Source organism: Lemur catta, chromosome 13 (genome assembly GCF_020740605.2).
Source record: "Lemur catta isolate mLemCat1 chromosome 13, mLemCat1.pri, whole genome shotgun sequence".
Classification (NCBI taxonomy): domain Eukaryota; kingdom Metazoa; phylum Chordata; class Mammalia; order Primates; family Lemuridae; genus Lemur; species Lemur catta.
The window spans coordinates 61,642,777-61,652,886 of record NC_059140.1 but is presented as its reverse complement, the minus strand read 5'-3'; the positions used below and the strand labels follow the sequence as shown (position 1 = coordinate 61,652,886).

At 44.4% G+C, this 10,110-nt stretch overlaps 1 non-coding gene across 1 annotated transcript; it reads left to right on the top strand.

Moving 5' to 3' along the window:
* Positions 1-6,358: 6,358 nt before the first annotated feature.
* Positions 6,359-6,430, top strand: TRNAE-UUC. The gene has a single exon. It is a non-coding gene; the product is annotated as a tRNA-Glu (tRNA).
* The last annotated feature ends 3,680 nt before the right edge of the window (positions 6,431-10,110 follow it).

Below are 10,110 nucleotides of genomic sequence, written 5' to 3'. Positions count from 1 at the left end.
GCATGACTGTCTTCATTCATTTGTTCCATAAATATTTATTGAATGTTACCTAAATTTCGAATTTTGTTCAAGTTTTGTAGCAGTGAACCAAGCAGCAAAACTGTTTGCATTCTGATAGAAAAGAAAGACAATAAGCAAGATAAGCATGTAGAACACACAGTGTGCCACAAGTCGGTAAGTGCTAATGAGAAAGCATAAAGCAGGAAAAGGCAGGTTACCGACATGTCAGACAGGGCGAACAGGGAAGCTCTCACTGAGAAGGAAAGTTCTAAAGAACCCAAGGAAGGTGAGGGAGCAAGTCTTGAAAACAGTCTCTCAGTCTGGAAAGCTTTCTTCCCCACACAAGAGCAAAGGCTCTGAGGTGAGGACATCCCCAGAGGATTGGAAGAATGCCAAGGAGGGGAACTGTGGCTGGAGCCCTGTGCTTAGGGAGGAGGGTAGAAGGAATGGGAGGCGAGTGGTTGTCACATAGGGCCTTGTAGATAATAGTCAGGATTTTGACTTTTACTCTGAGTGATACTAAAACCATTGGAGGGATTTGAGGAGAGAAGTGACACGATCTGATTTAAGAGTCCCTCTGCTTGCACTGTTGAGAATCGGCTGCGGGCGTAGGGAGCTGGTGAGCAGAGCTGGAGTTAGGCTATTTCAGTAACCCAGGGGAGAGATGCTTGGTGATGGTGGCTCAGGCCAGGGGACTGGGGGGAAGTGATCACATTCTGCATATACTTTCATGACAAAGCTAACAGGATTTCCTGAGGGATTGGATGTAGAGGAAGGGGTTTTGCTTGGAGCAAGTGGGAGAATGGAGCTACCATTAACTGGAATGGGCAGACGGTGGAAGGAGTTGGCTTGGAGAAGGGGTGGTTCAAGACCTGTGAGTCTTGAACCGTGTGTCAGTTGTCCACGTGCAGATGTCAAGTAGGTTGTAGCTTCTGAAGAATGGGATGTCTTATGCCTCATGAATCTCTGGGCCTGGTTTTTTGATTGCGTGTATCAATTACCCAGTCAGTAGACAATAGCGAGGTCCTCTTTCTAGGAAGAGGTTGGGTAGAAAATTGTGAGATTTCTATCTCTACATTGGGTTGAGAGAAGGAAACATTAATTTATTTTTGAACAGTGATGGAGGAGGTGACATTTCTGCAAATGGATAGATGATGAGGGAGAAGGGACCAGGGGCAGATGTCTTCTCTGTGCCAATGTCAGCATCTGTGACGTCTTAGATCACAGAATGTTTATTTTCATTGGTTTCAGAAGAGACCATAACATTTTCCTCACTGAACTGCTAAGATGCCCTCAGGTTTCAGAATGTACACAGTCATTGTCGCTGAAGGCATTATCATTATTATTATCAGTGAGAGTCCTCATTTTATGCAATATTTTCATAATAGTAGAGGCAGATTTAAGGCATATGAAGCTACATTCAGAGTTCAGATTCCAGAGATGAAACACCTGGATTTGAATCCTGGTTCTACTATTTATGTTGTCAGACTTTGAGCAAATTCCTCAGCCTCCCTATGTTTCAGGTTTTTAATCTGTACTATGGCAATAATATCAGTACCTATCTCATCGGGTCATTGTGAGAATTAAATTGTTACTATATTAAAGTGTTTAGAATTGTCTGGCACATAGTGAATCCTATTCACTATGGATTCACTAAGGCACACTAAGACTGTACCTTAAAAAAATAATAATAACTATTATTTTTATATCAAGCACTGCCAAATACATACTTGGTGCCATGGTGAACGTTGAACTTGACATAATCCCTGGCTGATAGATAATCTCACAAGGAAAGAAGAACATGAATTTAGAAAGCTCTTTCAACTCAGAACTACCGCTAGGAAGTCCAGAAATGAAACAGAAATAGTTTTAACCTTCCATACAACGTCCAACTTGATTTCTGCCTAGCATCTCAGGAGCAAAGCAAATTCACTGAGGGTCTCAGAGGGCCATAATTTCAATATTTGAGCAACTGAAACATGGAACAAGAAGCTACCACGGTGGGCAAGTTTTCAAGATGCCAGGCCATGGAGTACCTGCACTCATAATTCCTGAGTGTGTTCTTCCAGAAAAACAAGACAGCAGTTCTCGCCCCAGGTCTGAGCCATGGTAGGAACAAACAGATGGAGGAGAGTACGATGATGGTCTAGCAAAGCTCTCCCTGCCTTGTGCTATCAGATCAGATGAAGGGAAGGGAGGAGAAAACAGAGTGTGTGTCAGGGATATTAGGACATAGCAATGTGGTTTCTTCTTCTATGTTACAGTTACTCAAATATTAAAATACGGCCCTCTGAGACCCTCAACTACTTCACTTTGCCACTTAAGTGTTAGTGGAAACCAAGACTTTTCCTTTGAGACCGATTGATTATTGAATGAATAAATCAAGCGATCAATCACTCAAACATGTACCGAGTGCTGACAATGTATAAAGAAATATACCATGCTGTGGTGATGTCTTTACCCAGCTGAGGAACAGTTCACTCTTCTTATATGCTGATTTAAGGGAAAAAAGTGACTTTTATAGGAGGGTCCCTAAAGAAACAAAGGTATTTTAAGAGATGGATTCATTAAGTAATTATGTGTGCCAGGCACTGCACTAGAACTAGGGCTATGACTGAGCAAGACCCAGAGTTTGCCACGGAGAGGGAAGCAGGGAACTACGTCCAGCCGGACCACTGAAGGGATGGGCCCACAGAACGAGCACCTAACCCAGCACTGGGAGTTCAAGGATGTTTTCCCTGAGTCATAGGACAAGTAGGGATTGCTAGATCTGGCAAAGAGGTGAGAGGCAGAGTTATATGATCTAAACAAGCCCTTGAGGAAGCTCTGTCATTCCAGTGGCCTCCTGAGATCAAACCCTATTTTAGAGACTGAACCTAGCATTAGGCCATGAAGATTAACTCACACTGGTCAGCAAGGGCGACCAGTTAGTGTGTCACCCCTGCTGGCCAAAGCTCTCTTTGGGAGAGTGGAATTTAATTGGTGCTTATTTTTGATGGCCTTTTAAAGGATGACTCCTGGGCCCACTAAAATGGAAACCATCCTGACTCCTAAAGGACTGGCAAGCACGAACCGGAATCACACCCCACCTCAGTTTGGCTAATGTAGGTGCCTGGCAAGTACAATATGTTTGGGGCTTTTTTCCAGTATCAAATGGTGGATAAAAAGGGAGAGCTGCCCAGTGAGAGCCAGCCCTAGATGCATGGGAACAGGAATAACTGTTCCTTGTGTCAACAAGAAGGCTTTGTGTGTGTGTGTGTAACTAAAGAAATGCAGCTCACTTACGGGTCTGGCTAAACTTCAAAAATTTGTGTTTTTTCCCCTCCTCCCAGGAACATTTTGTTCATGCTGGTTGTTAAAAGGCAGCAGCTTTCACATAGAAGTACAGCAGGAAGTACTTAAGTTAGATAAAAGGAAGGACTACTTGGCAGAATGAGTGTAGGACTGGGTTCCCAGGGGGATTATGGAATCTGATTTTTATTCATGGGTTTTCCTATTAAATAACTCAAATAATAAGGGTGGCAAGGCATAAGCCTATATCACTATATATTAAAGGTCTGTGCTTTGGGACTCAGAGGAAATGGGAGCGCCTTGTGACCTGAGGTGGCTTCGTGGGGCTGAGCTGGCCTTGCGCTTGGGGACAGATGTGGAAAGAAGAGTTGGGAGGGTGGTGCAGAGTGAGCAGGGCAAAGGGCCAGGTGAGACAGAGCAGGTGATGGGATCTGGAATGTGGCCTCTCCGAAGCGGGGCACGGGGGATAATATTAGCAGGCTATGTTAGGGCTGGATTATGGGACGCCTGGAAGGCTTGGCCAGGAAATTTAGATTTTACTCAACAGGCAACCAGATCCCATTTTTTCAGGCTTTTGAGCAGGAAAGGGAAATGACAGAAGCTGTGATTCAAGGATCATGGGCTTTCAGAGATTGAAGGGGATTTGCAGTCATGTGGTTCAGTGTTTCTCAAACTCTAGTGATATCAGAATCATTGGTGGGGGGTCAGGGGTAGGAGGTGTTGTTAAAATTCAGATTCCCAGGCCCGCTCCCAGAAGGTCTCACTTGAAGTCCCGGGTGGGTGGGGCTGGGAATCTGCAGTGAAACCAAGCCACCGGTGACCCTGGTAGCCCTGGTCTGAGGCCCACTCTGGGCAAACACTGTTGGGCTCCCTGCCAGGCCCTGTCCATGTGGCCCATGCAGGGAAGCCTCTGATGAACCCACAGATTACCACTGAGAAAAAGAGTCAGCCCTAAAACAAGCACAGGCCCAGAAAGCAGGAAGCGGAATTAGACAGTACCAGGGGAGTAGGAACTTCTGTCCCCTTTCCTCTTCCCCTCCCTACACTCAAATCTTAGAGGCCCTGAAGCCTCAAAAGAAGAAAGACCAAAAAAAGAAAGGAGAAGTGGATCACACCTGGTGTGATAAATATTTAACCAGCACACAACTAGTTTTTAACCAGCACACCAGCTCTCCAAGGAAGAAAGCCCAGCCCTGTAGCATTTGCCCGCTTCCTCAGTGTAAATACACCTGGTGTGGCCATCTCAGGCTACCCACGTGATGTCACTGAACGCAGAGTTAGGAAGAGAAGTCCAAGTGGCTCTTGTGAGTCATTAAGAGCCAGATCCAGCAAACCACTGCTTCTAGCCTGAAATCATGGCCAAGCTGGGGGTGGGGTAGGGCTGGGGTTGGGAGAGAACTATCTAGAATAAAGATTGAGTTGTTAAATAGTATGTTGTCCTGGACTGTGTTTTATTACTTACAGTGACCATAGGGCTTTCTGCTACTGCCCAAGTTTTCATCCACTGGCAAGAGAAAAATGGAACAATTTTCATTTTAGGGATAATTGAGAAACAAAAGTAAACTTGCATCTTGGTTACATCCTAAAAATGGTACCTATCCAATGTTATGAGTAACATTAAGAAATTTTATCTTTAAAACTGGTAAGATACTTTTTAAGAAGAATTATCGAATAGAAATACAAAACTGAAAAGTACATATGAAATCTCTGGGTCCCCAAATTGAGAACCACGGATGTCGGGTATTCTGCGTGATGAGGTTTGTGTTGGAGAGTTTTCTCTGGTGTTCCAAAGCAGATATCCTCAAAAGGAGAGCAGCTGTCTCACTGATTAAAAAACAAAGTGTATTCAAAGACAGTACTGGAAGCACCACCTAAAACGTGGATAAGACCTAGCTCATAGGTATACTGTGAGGATTAAATGAACACCTTTGAATTTGTCTGACACACACAGTAGGTCTGCTGTCAGTGCTGCTGTTTTTTTTTCATCAGAGCTTCATTAAGTTTTAATTATGTTGGATTACGTTCACTCCCTGTTGGGGAACTTCAGCCAGGGTAAGGAGTGCAAGGCAGGGTAGTTTCTATTTCCAGAGTGTTCCCGCCCCTCCCCTCAACTGAACCTTCGCGAGCCTCAGCTGGGACCTTCTAAGTCCCTGGCAGGTGGGGAGCGAGGAGGGAGCTTAGCTTTCAGATGGGCTCCGGAGCGTCTGCTGCTAGTAAAAACCGCCCGTGTGCGGCTTAAGCCACAGCGAGGCCAGCACACCCGCGGCTGTCCCTCGCCGGCCGTCGCGAATAAGTGGCTCTTTGTGCTGCGCAAGGCCACGGGCGGGTGGCCGGGCAGGGGCGGCGCTGCGCGGATGGAGCGGGGCTCTGGAAACCACGGGCCGTTTCCAGCCCTCCTGAATGCCTGCGGAAAGGGACCTTCTCCAGTTTTCTAAGCCACGTTTACAGATCACCACGGCCGGCCTGCTGTGACACAAATGCTGCCTTCAGCCGTTGGGTCAACAGAACCTGGAATGTTCCGGGCTCCCGGGCAGGCCTCGCTGCTGTTTCTGTTTCTCGGGAGGGAAAGATCAACTTTCTGGGGACGGGATGGTGCGGCGAGGGGAGGGACAGAGTCTCGGTCGTGGCCCGGCTGCATCTGTGGCACAGATTCCGTCAGGGGACACCGGCCGGTGCCGCTGTGGCCTCCGCGGCGGCGGGTGTCTGCCTCTCCCGGTTCTGGCTTCGACTCAACGAGCGTCTACCATTCAAACAGCAGCCCTTTTGTATTTTGCAGCTCTTGTGAGGAATTATGAACAATGACTCATCCAAGCTAGTGTCTACATCGGTGTCGACACGGTATCGACCAGGAGACTGGATGAGATCACAAAAGGCGCGAGTGTAGACAGAAGAGAGATACAGGGGCTCTGGGCAAGGAAGGAACAAATAGAGTGCGGGCCCGAGGGGGTTAAATGGCTACGGCGCAGGCGCAGAAGCAGGTCAGACGCCCGCAGCCGCGCGAGGTGGGGCGGGCGGAAGCCGATAGAAAAGACTCAATTATTCTGAGTTTGCACCTTCTGTCACCGTCTCCCACATGGTCTAGCGGTTAGGATTCCTGGTTTTCACCCAGGCGGCCCGGGTTCGACTCCCGGTGTGGGAACGCTCACCCTTTTAAAGGGGGTAAAAAAAATCAATTTAGATCCTCCGAGATGTAAGAGACATGTTTTTAGCAAAGGCTGTAAAACCTAGTTCAGAGGAGACGGGGCTGTAAGGGGATGGGGACCTACCCCGCAGGAGCGGGCGTGAGGGTGAAACCAACCCAAACCCGGGTCGCCATCAGCGGGCGGCGGAAAGGACATAGCTGGCAGCGGTGTGAAGTTAGCCTTTGAATTAAGCGATTAGGTCTCGGGTGAAGGAAAGCGGGAACCAAGCCGTCGCGCGCTAAAATGTATGCTCCTGCTGGTTTCTCTGCGGTAATGTGTTTTTGTACTGCGGATATGGAGCAAATGACCAAAAAGTGCTTTTCTTTGAATGAAAAATAAAAGAGAATTTTAGGACACTATAGGTCTTTCAAATTGCCTAAAACCATTCCTTTGAGGACAGCAAGATTTCCAGGAAAGACATATTGCTAAGGGCAGCGTAGTTCTGTGTACATTCCACCGTGTTTGCGATTCAAAGAGCTCACTTAACCAGATGCTGGGGGAGGAGGAAGGAAGAAAGAAAATTAGGTTATTACAAATATTGAGCAGCGAGGCGATGGCAGGAAACAACACTTTCTCCTCACTTCCTAATATATTTATTTGACACATTGTGTTTAAAAAAAAAAACTTTAAGAATTTATAATATGTTCAACTAGAATTAGAAATCTTAGTATGGCTGTGACCGTTTCCAACTATTCTGCAAATAAGTGCATCCTCTCCTGTCATGGTTTATCTTGATTACCTCTCCAAAAGTTTGCCATCAGGAAAAACCTCAAGGCACTCAGAGCCACATTTTTTCTTCACTAGTGTTGATCTCTTTGAAGCTTCCACAGTTTGTCCCCAGACTTCCATTAACACTGAGAAATGACTGTGAAAATGACTTTGCATCCATGTGACTTTGTCTGAAGTTTGCTCTTTTTTAAAGTCCTTTGGGATTTCAAGGGACACAAAAACAAATGTCATCCTTCATGAGAAAAGTAGTAGGTTAAATATATGCTTACTCAAAATTCCTAATAAAGAGTTTAGAGGAGAAACTGAGCAATCAGCAGGTAATCTGCATTTATTGAACAAAGTAGGGCAATAGATAAGCAACTAAAAATCCTAATAATAATAGGCACTATTTATTGAGCACTTATATGAAGCAGACTAAATACTTTTTCAATTTAGTACTTATTTTATTTTAGATTATTTTATTTATTTTTATTATTAATTTGATTTTTTTTTTAAAGAGACAATGCTTTTGCTGTTTTGCCCAGGCTGTTCTCTAACTACTGGCCTCAAGGGGTACCTCCCTCCTCAGCCTCCCCAGTAGCTGGAACTACAGGCATTAGCCACTGTGCTGAGCCTATTTTATTGTCAGATAATATTATTATCCTGGTATCAGCCATGGGCCCTGTAGGAAACTGATGACATTCTTAGCAGAGTGTTCAATAAGGTACTATTTAGGGTTTAGGGAAACAAGAAGGGTAATGCAGTGCTCGGGGTTCCTGGGCCTAAGGGGCAAGAGCAGGGAGGGTAGCTATTGGCAAGGGCTGCCAGGTAGGAGCTGTGCTTTTTTGTTTTAAAACTTGCTTTCAGGTGGCAAGTGAGTTCCATTCATATGAAGGCTGTCAAATCTACTCATCCAATTAATCATTCATTTTCATAAAGTAGATTTTTGGCCTCCCAGATTTGACAAAAGCTTTCTTTAGATACTTATGGTATTTATTAATAGTAGACTCAGAGCATAGTAGATACTTCTAAAGACAGGTACTTAATAAAATGAAAGGGTTTAACTTTATGGGGAGATGGTTACTTAAGTCATATTTGGCATTTTTATGGCCTTGCAGTTTTGCAAAACATTTTGCCATAATTTTCATTCATCATAGTCATGATCCATCAGTCTTTAGATTCATAGACTATTCGAGCTGGAAAAGCCCTTAGCAGTTGCTTAATTGAGCCCCTCAATTCATTCCGCCATGAAATGTCTATTCTGGGATTTTATTCCTCTGATTCTCTAGTACTGGACTTTAAATTGTATTCACAGAAAATTGAATTCCCGCAGGGTGTCCTAGCCAGACACCACTCTCTCCAAATCCTGGCTTCAGGGAAGGGGGTTGAGTACAGAGAAGATACATTTTAAAAATTCTTTTGTGTCTTTCTTTTGGTCAGTGTTTGCAGTACAGCTACATGAACACAGGAGTAATTTATTTTTGTTTGAGTTTTTTTTGGTTTTTTTAAAAAAAATCATCATATAAACATTTCTAGAAAGTGATGAACATTATTTGGGGTATTTGAACTAACCACATATTCTCAATATATTTTCATTTTTGCAGTCATAAACTCTGAGGGATTCTGCATGAATATTGCTTTATGCCTCTCAACAAGTGTATTTATCATCAAAGTCATATAAAGTCATATAGTCATATAGCTTAGTATATATGTGTACTCAGAGTATGTCTGATGCCATATGCAAAAATATCCTAAATAATTACAACATTAACACTCCATATTAATACAGAAAAGGGAGGCAAATATGAATTTTAACTCATTCACATTTCCACGCTGAATAACTTGGAAAAACACTGACTACTTGGAAAATCACTGGAACAAATAATCAAAAAATCAATTTGCAAACACCTAGAAGACCACAGGGTACTGGGTAATCATCCCACATTATTTTGTGAAAAACAAGACTTATCAGATGAATCTAATTTCCTTTTGTAGCAGAGTGCTATGGTGGATGGGGGAACAGTCAAGATAATCTATCCTGATTTAAGAAAGCTTGGGATTTTGCACTTTGTTGTGTACTCATTAAGAAAGTGTAGGTAAGACTATTCCTGTTTGATAGGGACACATTCAAACTGAAGTTGGGGGCTCAGCTCCACACTAACGGACGACTTAAACTCAGTATGTGCAAAAGTGACCTCTTCCTCCTTCCCACGTCTCCTCTGCCTGGATTCCTTATTTATTTATTTTTTTAAAGTGTCATCCAGGCTCTCCTCGCGCAAGTTACTTCATCTCTCCATTCCTCAGTTTCCTAGACTCTAAAATGGGGGCAATAATAGGACCTACTTCATGGGGTTGTGAAGAGTCATTGAGTTAATGCATATAATATAAAGTGCTTGGCCCAGTTTAAGGCCAAGGAAACCTGGTTGCCATCACCATCAACATCGTTGTCATGTTTCATTCGTCTTTCTCCTCTACTCCCACCCTGTCTAATCACGTTTAATCTTATCATTTCTGCCTCTTCAGTGGCGCTCATGTAAGTGCTCTGCACACAGCAAATACTTAATAAACACGCGTTGAAGGAATGTGTGAGCAGGACAAGGATTTATTGATTGGAACACCTTGAGTTCCCAGTTACAGAAAGCCGCTGGAATGCCACCTGGAGAGACTCATTGGCTGGGAAATGGAATGGGATGGCCGGTCTTGGGGACAACTGAAACTGGTGTTCCCTCTCTCTGTCTCTCTGTGTGTCAGATTTATTGTCACCTGTTACGGACCAGCTGCTTCCACATGGCAAGGGATCTGGGCACTGCTGGCTCATACTCATTCCTCATAGCTTTCCTATCCAAGATGGAAGGTCCTTCTTTTCTTAGTCTCTGTTGGAAAGTGCTGGGAAGAATGTGCTGCCTCACCTGGGCTCTGGGCCCTTCCT